Source organism: Bos indicus, chromosome 24 (assembly GCF_029378745.1).
Source record: "Bos indicus isolate NIAB-ARS_2022 breed Sahiwal x Tharparkar chromosome 24, NIAB-ARS_B.indTharparkar_mat_pri_1.0, whole genome shotgun sequence".
NCBI lineage: Eukaryota > Metazoa > Chordata > Mammalia > Artiodactyla > Bovidae > Bos > Bos indicus.
Genome location: NC_091783.1, coordinates 21,855,218 through 21,880,179, shown reverse-complemented (window position 1 = coordinate 21,880,179; position 24,962 = coordinate 21,855,218). Strand labels below are relative to the sequence as shown.

Sequence of the window (24,962 nt, the reverse complement as noted above, 5' to 3'; positions counted from 1 at the left end):
GCCGGGCCGAGGGGCCGCTGACGGTCCTCCAGCTCCGAGTCCTCTGCTGCAGCTCGCGGGTGAGAAGCAGCCAGGGGCTCGATAAGAGGATCTCGTCGGCGCGGTGAGGGCACCGTCCTTTCCTCCCACCCCGCGATCTGCTCGACGTGAAACGGCCCGAGTTGTGCTTCACTTGGGGCGGCGGTAGCGGCCCCTTTGTCCGTGCCCAGGTTCAGGTGGAGACCACCAGCCCGGACGGCACGGCCGAGCCCGTCTCAGCCCCAGCCTCTCGCCCGGGGACCCCTCGCTCCGGGGCTCGGGTTCCGCGCCTCCCAGCGGGTCGGACCGGCAGGGGGCAGAGGCGCGGAGGAGCCGGAACCTCCACGGCCCCGAGGGAAGCGCCGCGGCCCCGAGGTGGGCTCGCCGCAGGGACGGGGGCGGCGCATCCGGGTGAGCGCGCGGCGCCCCCGCCTCCCCCGCGCAGCCGCACGGGCCGCCGCCGCCGCGAGCACGCCGCGCGCGCGGGGAGGACCGCGCCCAAGCGGCCTGCGCGGGTGGCCTTGCGGCCCCGGCCCGCCGCGCTGAGGCGGCCCCGAGCTAGCGGCAGCGGCGGCGGCATGCGGGGCCGCCCGGAGTAGCGCGCCGAGCCCGCGAGGCCCGGCGCGGAGGCGGGGGCGGGCGCGGCGGAGGCGGGGCCCGCGCCGGGCCCGCCCGCTCGCCGGGGGAGCCGCCGGCAGTGGCCGAGAAGGCGGCGCGGCGGACGGCGGCCCGAGAGTAGCGCCCGCGCTGCGGCCCGCGGGACCGCGCCGCGACCGCCGGGGCCGGCCTCGAGGAGCGCCCGCTGCCGCCGCCGCCGCGCGCGGAGCGAGGTGAGTGTCCGCTCGCGCCCGGGCCGTCCCGGAGCCGCGGCCGCTGGCTCGGGGCGGGAGGAGGCGGAGAGGCCCGGCCGCGTCCGCGTCTCCCGTCCCTTTGTGGCCGGCGCGGCCGTGGCCGGGGCGCGGGCGCGCGAGGCGCGGGGTCCGGGTCGGGGACTCGGGGGCTGCTGGACACGCGGCGTCTCTGGTTGGCAGCTGCGGCGAGCCTCGAGTTTCCGTCCTAGTTTGACATTGAGTTGGGACCGTTTTTCTTTAGAAGACGGAAGTTTGTTTTATTGACCAAAAAATACAGCTAAATATGGCTCCTGGTTCGGTCCGGCGGTGTGGTACTTGGAGCCGCTGTGCCAGGCTGACCCTCGCCGGGCCCGCGCGACGGAGGAGGGGAGGACACGCGGGCGGCCGGAGGTGGGGGCTTCCCGGCCCTCTGCCCGCGAAGAGGACCCGGCCCAATTAGCAAATGTCTGTGGATGGGAAGTAGCGGGCTTTAGATAATGTGGCAGCGCTTCCTGGAAGAATGAATGAATGAAATGTCATTTACTCATCCATAATCAATACAATGCCCATTTAAAGATTTGCCAGGAATTGTGATGATTTGCAGTGTCATTGCCTCTCTTACCTGGTCAACCTTGCCACGTGAAGGTCCCCCCTCCTTCGAACTTATGACCTTGGCCTCATTCACAGAGCCACTCAGCTAACCAAGCGGACTTGACATTTTTTGGCAAGTGTGGGCAATGGTCAAAGTAATCTTTGTGATTGTGAAGTGTTTCTGGAGGGCAGAGACGATACTTTATGGTTAATACAATGACCTGTAACAATTCTTGTCAAGAACCCTGAGAGGCTGGAGGTGGGGTTGGGGTGGGGGGTATTTTGTCCTCCTTTCACAAATGAAGGAAGTTAAGGCCCTGAGACATTGTAACTTTCCAGGTCACAAGCTAAAGCAGGAGAGCTGGAATTCACACCTAGGTCTTATTAATCCAGGGCTCTTGACATCACATCTGTGTCTAGACCTAGATTGGCCATTATGGTAGCCACTAACCACATGTGGCTATTTAAATTAATTAAAATTGAAGTTTTGAAAAGTCACTAGCCACGTGACCAGTGTTCGGCAGCCACATGTAACCAGTGGCTACTGTTGAACTTGTCTAAGACCATATATCCATTTGTTCATTCAGTAAATATTTATTGAGTGCTATCCATGTATAAGGCACAGTTTTAAGTCCTGGGTATACTGTGGTGAATAAGAGGCAAAATGTCCTTGGCTTTACGGAGCTTGCATTTTACATGATAGTTTGAGGGATGCTTTCTGTGGTACCTTCACTGCTTTGCTAATTCGATGTGGTTTGTGATCCAGCAGCATCTCTGTCCTCTGAGAGTTTGGAAGAAATGCCGAATCTCAGGTCACAAACCACGTCAGCTGAATGAGTTTGTTAAAGTGATTTAGCAGGTCACAGGTGATACAGATATCAGATCTCAAGTGATTTGATTTCACATTGAAGGCCTTATTCAGAACACCAGTGATAACTGGGTTTAGCAAATGTCCTGATGGATTGTTTGGTAGGACTCTGAAGCCAACTTTGAAAGGCCTGGAAATACTCATCATTTACGCAGATACTTGTTAAATGCCTGGCTTCTGCAGTAGAGAGTCAGCTTGTATGGGAGCAGAGAGGGTGTCTTCCGTTTCTGTGTCTTTTCCAGCCGTGTATTCCCAAAAACTTTACAGTGCCTGGTAAACAGTAGGCACTCAATAAATGCTTGTTGTGTATATTAATGAGCCTATTCTGAAGTCAAAACTAGTTAATTCCAAGCAGTTTCAGGCCAAGTAATTTTCAGGGCATCAGGTAAGAGCATAGCACCAGAAGCAAAATGAAGGTAGATCTACATGTAGCTTTTCAGCTCTAAGCCCCTAGCTACCCTGATCTAAGTTTCATTTCCTGGTTCCCTTGTGTGCCCCATCTCTTTCTCTTTTTAATAATATAAAATAATATTTATAAATCTGGGTCTTCATTGTTTGTTAATACCATATATATATGTGCTCGTGTGTGTGTGTGTGTATATATATTTGTATCTTTTGTTTTTAAACTAAATTCCAGACTGTATTTGGATTTCGCCAATTTTTCCATTAGTGCCCTCTTTCCATTCCAGGCTCCAGTCCACGGCACCACATTGCATTTAAAGTCATGGCTCCTCAGTCTTTGGTCGGTGGCAGTTTCTCAGCTTTTGTTCTGTGTAACCTTGGTAGCTTTGAGGAGTACTGTCCTGGCTGTCTTCAGTGGACAGCTTTCCATGGACCAGATAGGATCATCAGTTCTGGGCAAAGCATCTCATATTCAGGAGAGTAAGTCCATGACAGGAATAGCTCTTACTTGTTTGTTTATGTAATATATGAATCTGTTATGCTTCTGTAACAACTTGTAACTGTAGTACTCGGTTTTCAGTAGCAGATTTTTGGGATAGGTTCTTATTTGGTTGAGATTGAAAAGAGTGTTAACAACATTCCAAATGTGAACCCCTGTTTTAAAATATACTGTTTTTATTTTTATGGTGGGTTGAGAACTGGGCTGAGGTGGAGCAAGGAAAAAGGAAGGATGAACTAAAAGAGGTAGGCTGTCAGAGAGGGACCAAGCTGCACAGAGTGACAGACAGTGGAGGAAAGAAGACAGGCAGCTGCGCAGAAGAGGACAAGGAGCGAGTACCGACTGTTGGTTCATTGACTTGGTTAATGTGTGCTGGGCAGTTCCTGCGTATCAGATCCAGTGCCGCTAGGTACTCACCATGACTGGGGTGAGACAGCATTAGATGAACGTGCAGGGAAATACATGATAATTACAACTTGTGCAGGGTGCTAAAAAGAAAAGGTGAAGGGTGTTGGAGAGACTGGGGCAGGGGGGCTGCTGCCTTTGGTTGGCTGGGTTGGTGAAGAAGTCTTCTTTTGGTATGTGACATTTGCATTCCTTGCTCTGGCTTTTGGGGGCCTTCTACTGTTACCCCACACTGCTTAGTCCATCTTTTGTGTTATTTCACAACACACACATGTCCCTTTCTTCATAGGTGCTTATTTTTAGCTTGGCGTCTTTATATGTGATTTCTTTTACCCAGAATGTCCCCCTGTCCACTTCCACTTGTGGAAGTGCTGTCTCTTGTTCAAGGCTTTGCTGAAATCCCATCTCCTTTATGAAGTCTTTCACTGTTGATTTATGCCTATGTTCGTCTCGCTACTTGAGTGTATGATGCTTGAGGGTAGGCATAATGTTTTACATTTATAACTATGCATCCTCAGTCGACCACAAAGCCAAGGTTGATAAGGGGTTGTTACAAAGGTGGACCTATTCTGAAGTGTTGACATTTGGGTAATGAATCTTAGAGCAGTGAGTGAAGGTCCAGTTTTGGGCTTTTTAAATTAAACTGTTTTTGTGGAGCATAATTGCAGATCCACATGCATTTACAAGGAATAATCTAGAAAGATCCCATGTACCCTTTACCCAGTTGCTTCCAGTGGTATCATGTAAAACTGTAGTGCAGTATCAGACACTATGACGGTGTCATCAGTGCAGTCAAGATAGAGAACATTTCCAACACCGCATGCTTTCTGCATGTTGTTCTTTTATAACCATACCCTCTTCCCTCCTGTTCTATCCACTCCTTAAGGCCTGGCAATCACTCATCTGTTCTCCATTCTATAATTTTGTCATTTCAAAAATGTTTTATACATGGAATCATATAATAAGTACCTTTTGGAATTCACGTCTCCGCCCTCCCCCCCAGCATAATTCTCTGGAGACTAAGAGAAGTGCTGTGTATATCAATAGTTGCTTCCTTTTTATTGCTGAGTAGTATTTCATAATATGGATGTACTTTTATGGTTCCTATAACCATTTTCCTGTTGAAGGGCATCTGGTTGCTTCCAGTTTTGGCTGTTGTGACACTGTTGGTTGAAAAGGCAACATTTTCTTCCATGGAAGTGTTTTTGTATCTGTAAAAAAAATCAGTTGAGTATATGTGTATGAGTCTGTTTCTAGGTTCTTGATTCTGTTCTATTGATCTATGTGTCTATCCCTCCTCCAATGTTATAGTCTTGGTTACTGTGGGATATAAGAAGTCTTAAGTGGGTGTGGAATGATTCCTCCCACTTCAGTCTTCTTTTTCAAAATTGTATTAGCTTTTCATTCCTTTGCCTATCCATATAAGTTGTAGAATAATCTTGTTTATATTTACAAAAAAGTCTTATTGGAATTTTGATAGGAGTTTCGTTAGACCTGTATATCATTTGGGGGAAAATTGATGTCTTACTATGTTGTCTCTTCTAATCTATGAACATGGTATGTCTCTCCATTTATTTAGGTCCTTGATGTCTTTAATCAGCATTGTGTAGTTTTATCATACAAGTCTATGTTTTGTTAAATTTTGTTGGGTTTTTGTTAGACTTATGTATAAGTGTTTGTATTTTGAGCAACTGCTGTTTAAAATTTTTCGGGATCCATGTGTTCATTGCTAGTATAGAGAAATATTATTATAACTTTCTTATGTTGATCTTGTATGCTACAGTCTTGCTGAACCTGTTTATTAGTTCAGGAGTTTTTTGGTAGATTCCTTGAGATTTTCTAAATAGACAACCTTGTCATGTCTACATAGGGACAGTTTTATTTTTTCCTTTTCCATCTATATGCTATTTATTTCCTCTTCTTATTGATACTGGCTAAAACTTCCAGTACTGTGTTTAAGAAGAATAGTAAGAGAAGACCTTTTTGCCTTGTCCCTGATCTTAGGGAGAAAGCATTCAGTCTTTCACTATGTTTTGGGTCAGTCTCAGGCAGTCCGTAGTGACGCCATTGGCTAGAAATGACCGAGGGCATTCACCTGGGCCTCTGGTGAGCCCCCACCCAGACTTTCCCCCTTTTGGAGCCAGTGTTGTGTCTGGACTGGCCCTGGTGGTTCTTACCATGATTGTAAGATACACCTCAGTGAGAACCATCAGGGAACTTGGAAAAGAAGAGGTTTATTACTTACAGGACCTGGAGGAGGGTGCATGGCACGCCTGAGGCCTCACAGTGGGATTGTGGGTAGAGAGTGCTGATTGGGCTTCTGCTTTCATTGTGGCTGATGGTGAGGTTCCTGGGATTTTGTGGCTTCTCTGTTGGTGAATGTAAAATGTAAGAGCAAGAATTAGGACGCAGGAAGGGAAAAGCAAACCATCAAATGGTCAGTTATCTAATCTACAGAGCTCTCGGAAAAAACCAAAAAACCGAATTTTATGGGTGAGGTGGCCTGACTCTATCTTGTATATCCTGCAGTGTGTTTATTCAAGCTGGATGTCTTCGGATGCCCGGGCAAGCAGAAGCTTAATGCTAGGCATTTATATTGTAGAACCGAAAAAGCTGACTGTTGGGCATTTATGCTACACACTATTAAGTTTAGTGTTAACTGTAGGGTTTTTGTAGATGCTCTTCATCACGTTGAGGAAGTTCCCTTTTATTCCTGTCTTTCTGAGAGTTTTTATCATGAATGGGTGTTGAATTTCGTTAAGTGCTTTTTGTGCATTGATTTTTATGGTCATGTAGTTTTTCTTCTTTAGCCTATTGATATGATGGATTATTTTGATTGATTTTTAATTGAGCCAGCCTTGCATTCCTGGGATAAATCCCACTTGGTTTTTTATCTCTTTTATATGTTGTTGAATTTTAATTACTAATAATTTGTAAAGGACTTTCTGGATTTATGTTCATGGGGGCTTTTAGCACTATAAATTTTCCTCTAAGCACTGATTTAGTTGTGTCTCATGAATTTTATGTTTTTATTTTCTTTCAGTTTAATATATGTATTTATTTCCCTTGAAACTTCTTTGACCCATGGATTGTTTAGAAGTGTGTGGTTTAGCTTCCCAGTGTTTGGAGATCTTACTGTTATCTTTCTGGTTTTGGCTTCTGCTTTGATCCTGTTGTGGTTGGAGAACAAACTCTGTATGTTTCAGTTCTTTTAAATTTGTTTTGACTTGTTTTATGACTCAAAGTATGCTCCATCTTGGTATATGTTCTGTGGACACTTGACTAGAATGTTTTTTCTGCCGTTGGAGTGTTTTATAAATGTTCATTAGATAATGTTGGTTGATGGTGTTGAGTTCTTCTGTACCTTCCTGCTTAAGTGTTCTGTCAACTCTTGAGAGCGGGGTATTGAAGTCTTCAACTGTATTTTTGGATTTGTCTGTTTCTTTTTTATTTTTTAATGTTGACTGTTTTTAAAGTGTTTATTGAATTTGTTGCAATATTGCTTCCCTTTTATGTTTCGGTCTTTTGGCCCCGAGGTATGTGGGATCTTTGCTGTCTTACCAAGGGTTGAACCTGCACCCTCTGCATTGGAAGGTAGAGTCTTAACTGTTGGACTGCCAGGGAAGTCCCCTGTCTGTTTCTCCTTTTAGGTTACATCCGTTTTTAGCTTTACGTATTCTTCAGTTCTCTGGTGCATACACATTTAGGGTGGCTGTGTTTCCTTGGTGGCTTTACCTTTTCTGTCACTGCATGATGTCCTTCTCTGTCTCTGGTAATTCTCTTTGCTCTGAATTCTACTTTGATATTAACATAGCCACTACTTTTCTTTTTTCTTCTTTGATTGCTTTTCCTTTATTGTTTGGATGATATATCCTTTTCCATTCTTTTACTTTCAACCTGCCTAAACTGTTTTGTTTGAACTGTGTCCTGTAGACAGCATATATATAGTAGGGTTGTTTTTCTTTAATTGATTTTAGCAATCTTTGTCTTTTTCATTGAGGCATTTAGACCATTTACATTGAATGTAATTATTGATGTTAGAACTTAAGTCTGACATTTAATTTTTTGTTTATTCCCTCCATTTTTTTGTTTCTCTGAATATTGCCCCCCTCCTCCTCTGCCCTCAGCTTCCTGTGGGTTACGTGAGTTTTTGTTTTTTGTTTTTGTAGAATTCCATTTTAATTTATAGATACTGTTTTTTGTGGAGAAGGAAATGGCAACCCACTCCAGTATTCTTGCCTAGAAAATGCCATAGACAGAGGAGCCTGGTCAGCTATAGTTCATGGAGTCATAAAGAGTCGGACTCAACTGAACACATACACAGACATACATACTATTTTTTTGAGTGTATTTCTTTGTATGGGTTTTTTTAATTAAAAATATTTTTACTGGTATACTTCTTCTAAGTATTACATTATATATATGTAACTAATTGCTGTCTACCGGCGTCATCATTTTACCAGAACCTTTGCTTCCCTGTGCATCGCTTAATCCTCACTCATTTTAATACGATTGTATGTATTTCTTCTAAAACATTTATAAGCACCCTAGACACTGTTATAGTTTTTGCTTTCACAAACATAAACAAGTAAACTCAAGGGCAGAAGGGAAGCCTCTTTTTCTATATTTTTGCGTATTGTATTTTCTCCTGATGTCTCAAGATTCCTTCCCTTATTATTTCTTTTTTAAGAACTTCTTTAGCCTTTCTTAAGGGTATGTCTGCTGGTGACAGACTTTCTTAGTTTTTCTTCATTTGAGAATGACTCAATTTTGCTCTTCATTCCTGAAGGATATTTTCTTTGAGTATAGGACTGTGTGTTGTTGTGTTTTTTTCCTTTTAATTTTTATTTATTTATTTTTGGCTGTGCTGGGTCTCCGTTGCTGTGTGGGCTTTTCTCTAGTTGCAGAGGTCGGGACTACTCTCTAGTTACGGTGCATGGGCTTCTCATTGTGGTGTCTCCTCTTGGTTACGGAGCATGGCTTCTAGGTGGAGAAGGCAATGGCACTCCACTCCAGTACTCTTGCCTGGAAAATCCCATGGACAGAGGAGCCTGGTAGACTGCAGTCCATGGGGTCGCGAAGAGTCAGACACAACTGAGTGACTTCACTTTCCCTTTTCACTTTCATACATTGGAGAAGGCAATGGCAACCCACTCCAATGTTCTTGCCTGGAGAATCCCGGGGACGGGGGAGCCTGGTGGGCTGCCGTCTATGGGGTCGCACAGAGTTGGACACGACTGAAGCGACTCAGCAGCAGCAGCATGGCCTCTAGGGCATGCAGGCTTCAGTGGTTGTGGCACATGGGCTCAGTAGTTTGGCTTCTTTGCTCTAGAGCACAGGCTCAATAGTTGTGGCACACGGGCTTAGTTGCTCCACAGCATGTGGGATCTTCCCGGATCAGGGATGGAACCTGTGACTCCTGCGTTGGCAGGTGGATTCTTTACCACTGAGCCACCAGGGAAGCCCAGGATTCTGTGTTGGTCTTTTCTTTCAGCACTTAAAAACTGTTGTACCATTTACCTCTGGCCTCTATGGTTTCTTCCTTCCTTGTTTCCTAAATTACAGCCTTGTTTATTCTACTCTTTTCTTGCTTTTGTTTTGTTTGGCCGTGCCGTGCCTCATGGGATCCTAGCTCCCTGACCAGGGATCAAACCCATGCCCCCTGCACTTGGAGTCTTAACCACCGGACCACCAGGGAAGTTGTATGGCGTCCACGGTTTTTAATGAGAAACCTGGTGTTTGCAGGTTTTTCCTCTGTATTTAAGTTATCATTTATCTCTCACCATCCTCGGGACTTTTTCTTTACTTCTAGTTTTCAGCTTAATTGCAGTAAATATTGGTTTGAATTCCTTTGGGTTTATCCTATTTGCATTCACTCAACTCCCGGAACCTGTAAGTTTATGTCTTTTGCCAAATTCGGTAAGTTTTTGCTATTATTTCTTTTCTTTTTAAAAAAATTATTAATTTATTTGGCTGTACCAGGTCTTAGTTGCAGCTCTTGGGGTCTTCCATCTTGATTGCAGCATGCAGGATTTTTTTTTTTTTTTTAGTTGTGGCATGTGGGATCTAGTTCCCTGACCAGGGATTGAAACCAGGCCCCCTGCATTGGGAGCTCAGAGTTTTAGCCACTGGACCACCAGGAAGTCCCACCATTATTTGAGTACTTTTTCAGTCCACTCTCTTCTCTGTCTTCTCAACTCTTAATTACTTAGATGTTAGATCTTTTCTTATGGTCCCACAGGTTCCTAAGGCTGGCAGTTCTTTTCTAGTTTCTTTCCCCTGTTCAGATTGAGTAATGTCTATTGCTGTGTCTTCCAGTTTTGTCCCTTCCATTCTGCTATTGAGTTCATCAACTTTTTATTGCAGTATTTTTCAGCTCTGAAATTTCCATTTTGTTCTTGTATCTCCTCTTTCTTTGTTGAGGTTATTTATTTATTTTAAATTTCAAGCATGCTTGAAATTTCTCGTTGAAGCATTTCTGTCATAGCTGCATTATAATCATTCTGAGATAATCCTGCTATCTCTGTCATTTTAGTGTTGGTGTCTGCTGATGTCTTTTTCATTTAGTTTGAGTCCTCCTGGCTTTTGGTATTGCGAGTGATTTTTTTTTTTTTTAATTAAAACCTGGAAATTTTCACAATATGCTATGAAATTCTAGATCTTATTTAAGCCTTCATTGTAGCTGGCTTTTCTGGATACCTCTCTCTCCATCAGGGCTAGGGGATGCCATGTGGTGCAGCCTTGCTACTGCTAGGTATAGTAGAAGTACAGGCTCCCCCCTTGACGTCCCTTGACCTAAGAAGTAGAGAAAGTGTTCTGTTATGGCCAGGTGGGGTTAGAGGTCCAGGATTCTCAGGGCACATGGTGTGGAAGGGTGCCTTGTTACCAGCCTGGGTGCTCCACTTGGCCTTCTCAGCAGCACTCCATTGTGGAGGGGGTCGGGGTGCCTTGTTACAGCTTGGTGGGTATATGGAAGTCTGAGCTTGTTGTACCTTACCTTTGTTGGCCTGGGTGGGCCACAGTTTTTTCTACGGTGTTTGTCTGGAGTAGAGTGTTTCCCCCCACCCACCAACCCCCTGTAGAGTTTTCTGTCTTGCTAGGATGTCCCTTTGCTGGTCCTTTGGCTAGAGAGAGCAGGCTTTTGTTGGGCTTTTTTTTTTTTTTTTGGGTCTGTGCCTGTTAGCATTTCCAGTTGGCCAGCTCCTTCAGCTCCAAGTCCAGGAGCAAAGGTGAGACCCAGGGTAGTCACCATTGGGTTGTTCTTCAGGGACTGAGGTTTTGCCTTCTCTCCTCATTTATGAGTTTTATTACATTTGTTTCTTCTGGGAAGCAAATGTCCCTGACAACCAGTTTTTGTCCTGGGCCAGTTCTTTTCTAACATATGTAAAAAATGAATTACAAGAAAAATGAAATAAAAAATGTACAATATATAACTGCCAGTTTTGTAGTTTTAGATTCAGTGGATGTACAGTTCTGTAACGTAGCTGTCAGAGTTTCTGAGTCTTTACTCTCAGTCTCTGTACTCAGTCCTTGTGGAGTGTCTAAGGACCACACTGACTAGCATTGCCTAGGGTATAACTACTTGATTCTTTTTGAAATTAGAAGTCAGTGATCAGTCATTCAGTTCAGGCTCTCCTCTGCCATTTTCCTTGTCTTTTTGTAGGGACATCTTCAATGTGAAACCCTTTTAGTCCTTAAGGAGAAGGAATGTTTTAGGGCAGATGTAACATTAGCAATGAGAGTTCAGAGTGCATCTCTGATTTTATATGTCTTATTTCTCCTTTAATTTTTAGGGTTCTTATACAATGTCATAAGTTATAGAATAAATTCCTATGCATGTTTATAAGAATCTTTTAGTCATTGTAACTTCTAATGTTACATGGAGAATGTATGATGGTTCTGTAAATCATGGGTTCTGTAAAGATGTCTAAGCATAGGTTTCTGGTGTGTAGTCTTCTGGTTGACAACCTTAGCTGTGGGACAAACACCAAGGGACACTAGATAAAGCCTTCTGGGGAGCCTTGAAGTGAATTGAAAACAGTTCCTTAGGTTTAGATGTCATTGTTTTTGCTAGATTTTATGTCCTCAGTAGTTACGACTTCCTTTTTGTTAAAAAAAAAAAAAAAGTTTTTTTTAAGTATCAGTTTAGTTATAAAAAGAAGTAGAATTTGCATTTGTTGGTAACGCCACATGCTAAGTTATTGGATTGGGCTTTGGAAATTGTACACTGCAGTTTATAATTTATTGTTTATCTTAAGGTTAAATAGCGAATAAAATTTTCTAGTAATCTCATTTTTCCATCTCTTGGGATTAGTGAGTTATCAATAAACATTTTATTAGTATTTACAAGTCCCTGTGCATGGCAGGAGTTGTAGAGGGTTAAGTGAGGTCTGACCACTTCAGAGAGAAGTCCATATTCTGCTCATAGTCAGGCTGCAGAATTAGTTTTAATTATTTTAAGCATTTCCATGCAAAGAGAACACATCCTAATGAAATAGGCCTGTTGCAGGGAGAGCAGGCATGAGAACTTCAACTTTTACCCAGAATCAGGGCCATAAGAGAACAAAAACAGCTTTGCCACTCTGCATGGAGAAGGGTTGCAAGATGGTCTCTGATGGGAAACTTGGGAGAGGGGTGAGAAAAGAGAGGGACGAAGAAGACGGTTAATGGTAGACAAGGCATCTTTGCGCAGAGCTGGAGCCCTATGACAAGCAGCCTCTGGCGCATTTCAGCACTTGAGCTGTAAGGACGCCCCCGAGAGAAGGGGGCTTGGTGGTAGGAGCTTTTGACTGGAAATGCTCTGAGTTGGAGGAAGGGGTGCAGTGCTGGCGGCTTACCAGCCAGTGTTGATGAGCTGCTGTTGCGGGCTCCCACCTCACGAGGGGAAGCTTGGGGAGTATCAGGGGAACAGCAGGTTGGTTGAGATAGACTGGGACGTAGGCTGTTGACAGCGGGAGACGCTGCTACAAGGCGCACACAGCGCACACGGGACGCGATGCTGGTAGACTGATCAGTGCCGGGCACTATGCTAAGTGCTCTAGTCATTTAATCTGTTGTTTTGTCTGTTTCTTAGTTTTCATTGTAATTCATCTATTAACAGTCCCTGGAGGTTAATACTCTTCCCGTTATCCCGTCCTTCAGATGAAGGATGAAGGGACCACAGCCCAGGGAAGTTGGTGAAGCTGGTATCTGCACTCATCCCTGTTTCTGTGCCTTTACATGACAGTCTGGCTCCAGAGTTTATGGTCTTAACCACTAAACTCTAAGTAGACTGCCTGGTTAGGATAGTTCAGGCAAGATTGAGAGGCTTCGAATGCCAAGCAGAAGAAGATCACATTATTTGGGGGACAGTAGAGAGCCATTGATTTTGATGGGACTGTTGATTGACATCCGAATTCAACTTTGATATGTGTGTAATTGGGTGATTTTTATTTTAAGACTAGAGGTAGTACCTGAGGTGCACCGGTCTAGTTGACTGTATGTATAGGAACATATTGGTGCATTTTCAGAGGTGGAATCAGTTTTTCTTGTCAGTGAGTGAAGGAAAGAGAGAAGTTAGTCACTGGAGCTGTAGAAGAATATCATCATTAACAGAAACGCAAAAAGACAGGAGACTTTGTCTGAGGATAGTTGCTGAGTGTGTCTTGAGACACATTCAGCTGCAGGTGCCAGAGAGGAACTCCTGAAACTGTCCTGCGGACATCATAATTGTGGAGCTTGATCTTGGCAGGAGAGATCAGTTCTGGAGGTACAGATGAGCGTGAGCAGCCTGGAGATGATGAAAACAGGGCATGGAAGAGAGGGATGAGAGACGAAGCAAAGGGGATGCTTACATTTGGGACTTCAGAGAAGTAAGGAGCCTTTTACATCATCACTGAGCAAATATTTATTGAGTGTCTGCTAAGTGCCAGATGCTGTAAATACACAGTGAACAAAAAACACGGTCCCTGTGCTTGTTGATCATACAATCTAATGGGGTAGAGAAAAACGAGGATAATTAAGTGAATTATGAGAGTTTTCAAAGAAAGCTAAATAATGGGGAAATGGTGTTCCAGTTAAGATCCAGATGTCAGAAAAGCTTTTAGTACAGAGAGTGGGGGCCAGAGGATTCCAGGTAACAAGAGTGGTGTGTGCAGAAGTCAGGCAGCAGAAGAGAGCTCACCCTAAGGAACAGGAAGATCAGTGTAGCTGAAGGGCCACTGGTGCAAGGGAAAGAGAGGTGAGATGCAGGGAGAGAAATCGGTGTTGGCTGATGGGACGATGGACGTTCATCCCAATGCTGTTGGAAGGCTTTGAGCAGGAGAGAACTCTGTTTCAGATTTTAGGCAGATCACTCCGCTGCAGTGGGGAGCATGGTTTTAAGCAGGAGGCAGGATGGGTGGAAGAGAGGCGTGGAGACCAGTGAGGAGACTTGCAGGAGGCCTGGGCTGCAGTGGTGGCAGTGGGTGTGTGAGGACGAGGATGGTGCTAGCATTTCTCCCAGCAGGCGGCCCGTGCCCTCCCTGGCCTTCCTCTTGGTGCTGATTTTTTCTCTGTCGCTCGATGTATCGTATTGACGCTCAGTTTATCCATCTGTGTTCCCTCTAGACTGTGACTTCCTCAGCAGAGGTAGGGACCTTCAGTTACTAGTCTCTTAAGAACCGGTGCTTTGCAGCTGAGGAGTGAGCAGTAATGCTGAATAAGAGAATTCGCCTGCGAACCTTTGGAGGTGCAGGACTATGGTTAGGTTTGGATTGAGTTTTTCCCTGAGAGAAACTCTAAGGCCTGGGCTGGCCGGTGGCAGTGTTTCGGGGAGAGTGTGCTCACTGTGGGGTCTGTATGGCACTCAGAGGTGTTTCCAGGTGCCTGATCACCGGAGGTCGGGAGGAGAAACGAAACAAAGTCAGGAGAGCCATGGGGGCGGCCGTCCAGCGCTCAGTTCCCGGTGCTCCTGGGCGGGAGGACCTGGAGAGCCTCTCTAGTTCCAGCAGAGCTGACAGCAGAAATCCTATTACGTGGTGAGAAGTGGCGGCCGCAAGGGGAGCCAGTTCCCCAAGGAAGTGTGAGGGGAGAGGGTGGGGTCGATGGGGGCAGCTGGGTGGGGTGGCCCCCAGGACCGGGGCCGGGGGTGGGCAGCAGAGCCTGTGTGTAAGCAGTGGGGTGGCCTGTGAGAGCAGGTGCCCGCACGGGGCGGCGGGGCAAGGAAGGAGGGACAGGGCGGCCGGTGGCCAGTCATCAGCTCTGAGGACTTTGCTCTTTGGGTGTGCCCCTCCTTCAGGGCAGAGGGTTCTGTGTTCCCACAGGAACCAGGAATCCTGGTTTTTTTAAGTGAAAAGTCCTGATTTTTCACTGTTGGCAGTTCATTTTTTTTTTTTTTCCAGAATCTTGTTTTATTGGGGAGAAACCAAGCCCTCACCTCTGACAGTTACCTCAGGAGAAAGGGCTGGCGAGTGTCAGAGACAGCAGAAAAGTGTGTGGAACAAGGCTTCCGAGGCTCTGGGAAGGGATGCAGTCAAGTGTGCCAGGGGAAAACACGGGGAGGGCTCTGAGTGGAGCAGAGGGGTGTGAGTCTTGGGAAGAGGACTGGGGCTGCCTGGGGTGGCCAAGGGGGTGTGCACGTGTGGGTATGAGGCATGCACACGTGGCCAAGAGTGTGTATACACATGGCCAATAGGGTGTGCACAGGTGGCCAAGAGTGTGTATACACATGGCCAAGAGGGTGTGCACAGGTGGCTGGCCGGGCTGGTGAGACGGGTTTACAGTGGACCTAGTCAGCCTGTGTCAGGACTTTCTCTGTAATGATAATACCCTAGAAGCCGAAGCAGAATAAAACAGTGGCGCTGGCCTGGGCTTCGAACTGAAAAGCTGAAAGGTCCAGTGGGTGAGGGTTTTTTGTGTCAGGAGGGTGTTATTACAAAGGTTGTATGACTTCTAGGTTGGTAGCTGAGCATGTGGGAAGTGGGATGGGGGAAGAGGAAGTGGCTCAGGGGCAGATGCAGAAGGGCAGGTTTGGTGGGGTGAGGAGTGTTTGAGCCAGATGGGGAGAGTGTGGCTGGGTGTGATCTGTGTCTGTGTTTGGGCTGAAGGATTGTGTAAGATAGGGGCTTCCCTGGTGTCTCAGGCAGTAAGGAATCTGCCTCCAATGTAGGAGACCCAGGTTTGATCCCTGGGTTGGGAAGATCCCCTGGAGAAGGGAATGGCAACCCACTCCAATATTCTTGCCTGGAGAATTTCATGGACAGTGGAGCCTGGCAGGCTACAGTCCATGGGGTTGCAAAAGAGTTGGACACAACTGAGCACACACTCACATTGTGTAAGATATCAATAGGCAGGTTGGTGTCAGGCTCTGAGACAGAAGACAGATCACAGGATAGAGGCTGATGAGGAAGACAGTGTTAGAAGGCAACTTGAGTGTTGCAAGCAACAGAAGATGGAGGGGTTGGAAGTAGGTAGTGAATCCAGTGCTGACTCAACCCATCGGGGAAGGTTGGCTGGTGTCTTGAAGATCAGTCTCAAAATAAGGATACTTTGTGGGTGGGGCCTAAATGAAGCAGCAGATTTTGACTAATCCACAGGTCAAGCTTAACAATTACAATACGCTATTTTTAATAATATGGCAAATGTCCTATGTAGAATATTCTCATATATAACAAAAAATGTAATAAAATAACACGTAAGAGGGTTGGGACTGACAGGTGGGTCCACTTGCGATTCACTTGACCCACACCTGCAGCAAGGCTTGATTGCCAGCCCTGACCTATTCTGTTCTCATTTCTTAGCAGCTCCGAGACTTTTGAGAAGTAGCAGTGACTGACCCAGTCAGGCCATCACCTGGGCACCTAGAAATCCTTGCCTATATCACTTTCTGCAAGGCCAGGGGCTCAATGAAGGTCTTCAGATTTCCCTTAAACTTTCAGCAGTAGAACCCCATTGGCTGGGTTAGTAACCAGACCATAAGCCTATGGCAGCCAGCTGCTGCCTGTTGACTTGGCACCCTCCAAACAAAACTAAACAAAAATGATTATGAATTTAGGGATGCTTTCTTCTCTCCATCTGATGTCCACATGTTCCTGCATAAAAATACTACTGGGAGAGTAAGACTAAAGTCATTTTTTTTTTTTTTGCATTGTTAAGTAATAGGAATTTTTTTGTAATAGAAGTTAATGTTTACATAGTAAAATATCCTGACAGTACTAAAAGTTATATAGTGAAAAGTAATTCTTCCACCCCAGTTTTTTTTTTTTCACTTGCACATGGACGTCATAGATGTTTCTGGGTCAGATGAGAGTTGACTTAACTTTCTTTTTGTAAATTAGAATATTACAGAGAGACATGATAACTAAGCTATAGGGGAAAGAAACTCCCAGTTGGATGTGATTTTCAGTAGGCATTTTTTAAAAGTTTAATTTGGGTTGTATTTAGAGACATGAAGGAAGGTAAGGAGAGTGTGTTTTGGAGAGACAGGGTGCTTTGGAGACCAGGGAAAACAGGAGAGGTTTGGGAGAGAACTTGGGACACTGGGTGTTAGGTGCAGAAGTTAGGATAGGTTCTGTCGGAGCAGAAAGCAGCACCCAGTCACTTAGCCTGGGCTTTTCTGAGCCCTGAAATTTAAAAACTTCTTTTCTCCACAGACTCAAAATGGGAGCTAAAAATAGTAGCAAGATTCAGATTGGGCAGGAAGGTGGAAATAAGACGGATCAAAGTAGCCTGGAATCTAGTGATGTAGAGTAGCATAGTAAAAATAGAATTCCGGGAAAATTTGTTGAGGACTTTAAACCTAAAACAACCTAGCTGGATAACTTATACTTTTCTCCTACCTTTGGATAATCTCTGCCCTTACCTGCTTTGGGCTTCCCTGGTGGCTCAGACTGCAAAGAATGCACCTGCAGTGCAGGGACCGGGTTTGATCCCTCGGTTGGGAAGATCCCCTGGAGAAGGGAACGGCAACTCGTTGCAGTATTCTTGCCTGGAGAATTCCATGGACAGAGGAGTCTGGTGGGTTACAGTCCATGGGGTCACAAGGAGTCAGACACGACTGAGCGACTAACACTTTCACTCAACTTTACATACTGTTGAGCTATAATAGAGTTTCATTATGAACATGAACCTTCTAAATGCTAAAGTGTGCAGAACTAGGGAGAAAGGTTTCCACCAGAGAAAGAAAAAGGGGGACGGTCTCCGCCTTTGTGTTTCTGTATAGAGAGCAGCAGTGAACCTGAGATGGACGTATGCTGATAAAGTCTCAGCAAGATTATACAGGCTGGAGAAAGGTAATTCTCCTGAAGGAATTGAGGATGGCTGCCAGACAGCTAAAAAGAAACGTCTGCTTTTCAATATCAAAAGTTTTCATTATTCTTAAAGGGAGCCCTCATACACAGTTGGTGAGAATGTCAATTGGTGCAGCCACTATGGAAAACAGTTTGGGGGTTCCTCAAAAAATTAGGTCTAGAACTACCATATGATCCCCCCTTCCACTTCTGGGTATTTACCCAAAGAATCAAAAGCATGAATTCAGAAAGGTATATGCGTGCCTACATTCATTGCAGCCTTACGTACAATGGCCAAGACATGAAAACAACTTGAGTGCCCATCAGGAGCTGGGCAGATAAAGAGTATGTGGTATATAGACACAGTGGACTACTACTCAGCCACGAAGAAGATGACATCTTGCCATTTGCAATAACATGGATGGACCTCGAGGAAATTATGCTAAGTGCAATAAGTCAGACTAAATACCGTATGATTTAAATACATGATTCACTAATCATTCTAAATACATGATTTCACTCATGTGGAATCTAAAAAACAAACAGAAAACAAAAATAAATGAACAAATCGGACAAAACAGACACACACGCAGAGAACAGAGTAGTGGTTACCCAAGGGCAAAATGGATAAAGGAGATCAACTGTATGGTGACAGATGGAAGCTGAATTTTTGGTGCTGAGCACCCTGCAGGGTATACAGAGGTAGAGATACACTGTTGTACATGTGAAATTTATGTTACAAACCAATGTTACCTCAGAAATGTTTTTGCAGTTCTTCCCACTGTAGTACCTTATTTGTAGGAGAGAAATAATAGCTAGAATTTATTTAGTGCTTTGCTCAATACAGTTTATACTGTCTGAAATCAGCCCTCCACATGCTGCTTCCTTAATCATCACAAGAGTCTTGTAATGTGGGTAACCACTTGTGTGAACTTCCCCGATAAAAGGTGCGAGAGCCAGGTACAAACCCAGGTAGTGTGTGCTGCATCGCCTCTGTGCTGTTCAAAAAATTATGAATTAGTTAATGCTTTTAAATACAATTGAGTTTTATTAACTTTATGTGCAGATTTTTAAAAGGTCTCTCTCTCTGTCACTCACACACAACTTATATAATGTGTTCAGAAAGTTCGTGAGGGAGTTCTTCAACTTCCCGAGGCTTCTTGGCTCTAGATTAGGAATCACTGGCCGTGCTTGTGTTGATGTGCAGTTTTCTCCCAGGCACAGCTTCTCTGTCCCCACTGTGTGGCTGTCAGTGGCCCTGAGTAATCTAAGGCAGTCATGGTAGTCCCATACCCCTTGCTAGGGACTGATTCAAAAATAGGCGTGTTCCCATTTTAGGCTGAGCAAAGTGTGCAGAAGCTTCTGGGAAGGACTTTTTTCCTTGTCCACGGCACAGGGAAGAGGCCCATCTCTTTCTGTAGATGTTGTCAGATTTGACTGTGAGGCTCTGAGCTGCTACAGTGATCTTGTTATCAAACTCCAGGAGGAAACCAGCTCTAGAACGGGGCTGAAAGAATTGCAGAGGAAGGGAGCAGGAGTTGTTAGGCTAAGCCAATCCTGAATTCCACCCTACCCCTGGAATAACAGTTATGTGAGCCAGTAATTTTCTTTACGTTTAAGCAGTTTGAGATGTCATTTCTGTTCACTTAAAGCTAATGGCATCTCAGCAGATGTCATAATGCAGAATTGCAATGGGAAGAGATAACAAGATTCCTTCTGCTGAATATTCAAAGTAAAACTATTGAGATACTGTTAAAGCAGGCTGATTTGCTAGCCTGGGAAGGAAGAAATTGCATGAATTAGAGTCAGAGGACCCGAGTTACAGTTTGTGCTTTGCCGTAAAGTACCTATATCATGGGCTTCCCTGGTGGCTCAGTGGTAAAGGATCTGTCTGCAATGTAGGAGATGTGGGTGTAATCCCTGGATTGAGAAGATCCCCTGGAGGAGGGCATGACAACCCACTCCAGTATTCTTGCCTGGAGAATGCCATGGACAGAGGAGCCTGGCGGGCTACAGTCCATGGGGTGGGTCACAAAGAGGTGGACTCGACTGAAGCGATTGAGCACGCACGCACGGACGGATATCACAGAACTAAAATTTCCTATCAGCAGTGACAAGAAGGTTGCGCTGAACAAGCTGCCAAGTACTTTTCATCTCAAACATCCTCTATTTTGGGGCCCATGAAAAGTATCTCGTTAAATTTAATTAGGAATTGAGGATTTTTTTTTTTTAAACAGTGAGCCATCTTAGATTTCTGTCATAGTCTAGTAGCCCCAAGGCAATGTTGCTGTGGCTTGTATGAACATAGCACCGGTAAAGTTTTTAACAGTGTTTTAAAAACTCTTCCACCCACCCCAACTCTCCAAGGGCTTAAAACCAGTAGCACTTTTTATTTATTAAAAAATTTGTTGGAGTTTTTTTAAATTTTATTTTATTTTTAAACTTTACATAATTGTATTAGTTTTGCCAAATATCAAAATGAATCCGCCACAGGTATACATGTGTTCCCCATCCTGAACCCTCCTCCCTCCTCCCTCCCCATACCATCCCTCTGGGTCGTCCCAGTGCACTAGCCCCAAGCATCCAGTATCGTGCATCGAACCTGGACTGGCATCTCGTTTCATACATGATATTTTACATGTTTCAATGCCATTCTCCCAAATCTTTCCACCCTCTCCCTATCCCACAGAGTCCATAAGACTGTTCTATACATCAGTGTCTCTTTTGCTGTCTCATACACAGGAGTTTTTTTTTAAGATTCTTCAGATTGTTCGTATCCCCCCATCATCTCTCTCTCTTTAACATTTTCTGTGGAATATTTCAAATATATGCACAAGTAGAATAGTATAATGAATTCCCATATAGTCATCTTCTCACTTCACATTTTGACAGTCTTAAAGCCGTAGCTTTTTAAGTGCTTATGGTTGGCTCTTCTAGTAGAGATTTTTCTTCCCAGCTAAACTTTGGAGCTAAATTAGGTCTCCCTTGCTTTAAGGTTTCAGTTGTCTGCATTTGTTTGTTTAATACTGTTTTTTTTAGCATCAAAAGAAGTTACAGCACTGTGAAAACAAGTCTTTCTGTTAGCAGCTGTGTCCAAACAATTATGACTGTTTAGGCATTTGTGTTTGTGCCCGTCACGGTAGGATGAATTAACGCTGTACTAATGTGCAGCCCCCAAATCGCAGTGGCTTATATACTGGTTGGCTGGGGACTCTGCCTTCTTCCCCTCTGGGAGCCAAGCTGAGGGAGCAGTTACTGTCTTGAATGCTGCCAGCATTGTCACAGAAGGAAGAGAGCAGGCAAATTGTGCACTGTCTCTTAAAGCTTCTTTGCGTCATTTTTGTTCACATATCAGGGGCCAGAGCAGGTCATATGGCTAACCCATATTTTAAGGGGATGGAAACTTGCAAACCTACCAGCTGCCTGCCAAGGGAACCAGAAGTATTTAGTGGATAGCACTAAACGATTATCACAGTATTGAGACAAATAGACAAATCTCTTCTGCCTTTCAGCTTTATATGTAACAGCTAACGCTTCAAAACTTGTTTCCTCTCATGGAACAAGTATAGGTCATGATATTAAAATTAACCTCATTGTTTTCTTAGCTCTTGTTTATTTAAAAGCTACTTTCAGACAAGTTATTTAGGAAAAGTCCTCAAGAGAGGAAATACCGGTTTTGAGATCAGATCCCTGGCTCTTTCTGGAAGAGACAGATTTTCCATGTCTCTCAGCTGATATAGTGGATCAGGGAATCCGCAGGGTAACTGTAGACTCTCAGGTGATGTGGTGGGTCAGGGAATCGGCAGGATAATTGTAGCTGCTTCACTTCTCTTTAGAGGAAGACCTTTCCCCATCTTTGCCCCTCATCTTTTAAAAAGTAACATTTTGGATTTGAATTCTGACGGGTAAAATCCTGGCTCAGACCCCTAGAATGTTTCAAGTGGGGTTCAGGATTTTATATCAGATCTCTTTGGTTTATGTCTTTTGCTAGATTCTGACCGTGCCACATGAGTCCTATCAGTCATAGCACCGGCCATATTTATATCACCTTCTGGAGGAAACTGTGTGATCCCCTCCAGTCTTTGCTCCAAGGTGCTCTTGGTTGGTCATGATTTTATAGCCTTCAGGAATGTGCACCAGACCAAGGCAGCCAGGCTTCTGTGAGACCTGGCTTGACAAGGGAGAGCAGCTAGCTCCTCTCTCTCCTGGAGAATTTAACCACCAAGACTGAGTCCGAGGCTCTGAGCCTGTTAAAAAGCCATAAGAGAGTAGAAAAGAGACTAGATCAATTCTAGCTGCCGAGGGGCTTTGCATTTCTGCTTCTATCTGTGTGCCCAGCTCTCTGGTCACTTCTGTCCTGCTTGGCTTGGGAGTCCTGGGTTCCTTGCATGTTCTGTAGAATAGAATTAGGAGTATTTGTTCCAAAGACCCAGAACAAGAGTAGCTGGGGCAAGAAAAGCTGTTCTCTCTCGTGTCCAGGTCGGGGCATAGACGGCTCTTGGTGGACGTGGCAGCTCCATGGGACTCTGGGACCTTGGTGGCTCCAGCTCTCTTCTCTGCCTTCCCGGGGTCGAGTCTTCATCCTCGTGGCCTGAGCTGTCACATTCACATTCCACAAAGCAGGATGGAGGAAGAACAGAAGAGGATGCACGTTGTCGTTGTCAGTTGCTAAGTTGTGTCCGACCCCATGGACTGCAGCACGCCAGGCTTCCCTGTCCTTCTTCATCTCCCAGAGTTTGCTCAGACTCATGTCCATTGAATCGGTGATGCCGTCTAACCATCTCATCCTTTGTCACCCCCTTCTCCTGCCCTCAGCTCCAATCCTTTTTGGACACCTCAGGAAAGGTGCACAAGACTTCTCATATCAGCTAGAACTTCACTGCAGGGAGACTGGGAAATGTACCCATACTCTAGCTGTCTCATGTGCCTTGCAAAAATTGGGGGTTCTGTAACTGCAGAAGGCGACTCAAACAATGGACCCCTCACTGTTTGCTTGGTGTATCTTGAAAGTAAACTCTGTTGCTTAAGGCTGTTATCATGCCTTGGGATGAAAGGCATGTAAGTCACGTCTCATAATGTCTTTTCGTTTCATGCCTATTTGTGCCTATTCCACTAATTGTTTCAGCTAAACTAAACAAAGATCCATGTGTCTGTTTACTAAAATGTTCTTTAATCATCATCCCACTTCAAGTACAGTCCTGGGTATTGAGAAAACACAAAAATGAAGTAATAAAAAAATAAAAAAAAAATAAAAAAAAAACTCCTGCCCTCAGGGAGCTCACAGTGTGGCAGAGAGATGTAAATGAATAGCAGCAGTGTTGTGTGATAAGTGCAGTAATGAAGGTCCTTGTTGAAGATAGGCAGTATACTGACTAGGATGGCGGAGAGGAACTGCTGACTGCATCGTCCCCCTCTTTTCTTCCGCCAAGACGCAGGAAATGAAGGCCGCCAACCTCGCCCTAACTAAGCGCTAGCCATGGTAGGGGCACCATCTGTGCAAATTCAGATACTCTTTCCTGCAAGAATTTCCCAGTGCTTTCCTATTAGTGTGCAGATAAAAGGTTTCTAAAAGCAAATCCCTGAATCTACCACAATAAAGAGCAATATATATGCATAGTTTAACATACATATATCTGTATGTACAGTGCTTTATAGAGTCTTCTCTTGTGTTGTTGGAAGAGGGTGTTTGTTATGACCAGTGCATTTTCTTGGCAAAACTCTATTAGCCTTTGCCCTGCTTCATTCTGTATTCCAAGGCCAAATTTGCCTGTTACTCCAGGTGTTTCTTGACTTCCTACCTTTGCATTCCAGTCCCCTATAATGAAAAGGACATCTTTTTTGGGTGTTAGTTCTAAAAGTTCTTGTAGGTCTGCATAGAACCGTTCAACTTCAGCTTCTTCAGCATTAGTCTATGTTTCAAGTGGGGTTCAGGATTTTATATCAGATCTCTCTCGTTTATGTCTTTTGCTAGATTCTGACCGTGCCACGTGAGTCCTATCAGTCATAGCACCGGCCATATTTATATCACCTTCTGGAGGAAACTGTGATCCCCTCCAGTCTTGGGGCATAGACTTGGATTACTGTGATATTGAATGGTTTGCCTTGGAAACAAACAGAGATCATTCTGTGATTTTTGAGATTGCATCCAAGTACTGCATTTCGGACTCTTTGTTGACCATGATGGCTACTCCATTTCTTCTGAGGGATTCCTGCCTGCAGTTGTAGATATAATGGTCATCTGAGTTAAATTCACCCATTCCGGTCCATTTTAGTTTGCTGATTCCTAGAATGTCGACATTCACTCTTGCCGTCTCTTGTTTGACCACTTCCAATTTGCCTTGATTCATGGACCTGACATTCCAGGTTCCTATGCAGTATTGCTCTTTACAGCATCGGACCTTGCTTCTATCACCAGTTACATCCACAGCAGAGTCGGACACGACTGAGCAACTGAACTGACAGTGCTTTATGTCATATAGCCTTCTCATTACAAACCTCAGTTATCCAGAAATCCAGTTACCTAGTTTTAGCAAAACTAAGATTCCTTTTGGACATTATCTATATGACAGTCTTTGTTTGTTACGATGGTGTTTTTGTTTTACTTTAAATCTTCTTTTTATTTACCTTTTGCCTGCCTCTGTCTGTAGAGAGCTGATCTTTGATCAGAATTAGTGGTGCTTTAGGGATCTTAGGTTGAAATGGAATTTTTATACAAAAAAATTCAGATCAGTTAAAGTGCTGTCAGCTTATCAGATAAAGGGGATAACTTGAGATTAATTCAGCATTGCTCCTGCAGCCTATCTCATGGGATCTGGAAATAGCTGTTTTTCAGACCTCTTCTCTGAAGCGGCGTTTTCTCTTTGATGATTTTACCTGGAGCCTGTCGTTGTTTTCATTGAACTCTTCTGTTTGCTCTGTTAGATTATGCTTTAAGTTTTTAAGTTGAAAACGCTGCTATACATCATAGTTTATTTAGATTAATTATAACTAAATTTTGTTTTAATTCTTGAAATCATAAGTACTATTGGGACTGTTAAAATTGTTTTCCTCAGAACTACTTTTTAATATGGAAGGTGAAAAAGACAGATATGGTCAGAAGCATT

The 24,962-nt window shown here is 44.6% G+C and overlaps 1 protein-coding gene across 3 annotated transcripts in view; it reads left to right on the top strand.

The window, feature by feature from the left end:
• Positions 1–714: 714 nt before the first annotated feature.
• GALNT1 (polypeptide N-acetylgalactosaminyltransferase 1) overlaps positions 715–24,962 on the top strand; it is a 123,911-nt gene continuing 99,663 nt past the window's right edge. For 2 of the 3 annotated variants that reach the window (XM_070778747.1, XM_070778746.1), the window contains exon 1: positions 715–848. The gene's annotated coding sequence lies outside the window, so the exon portion shown is untranslated. The remainder of the gene's footprint in view (positions 849–24,962) is intronic. The other variant, XM_070778745.1, reaches the window with a different exon arrangement.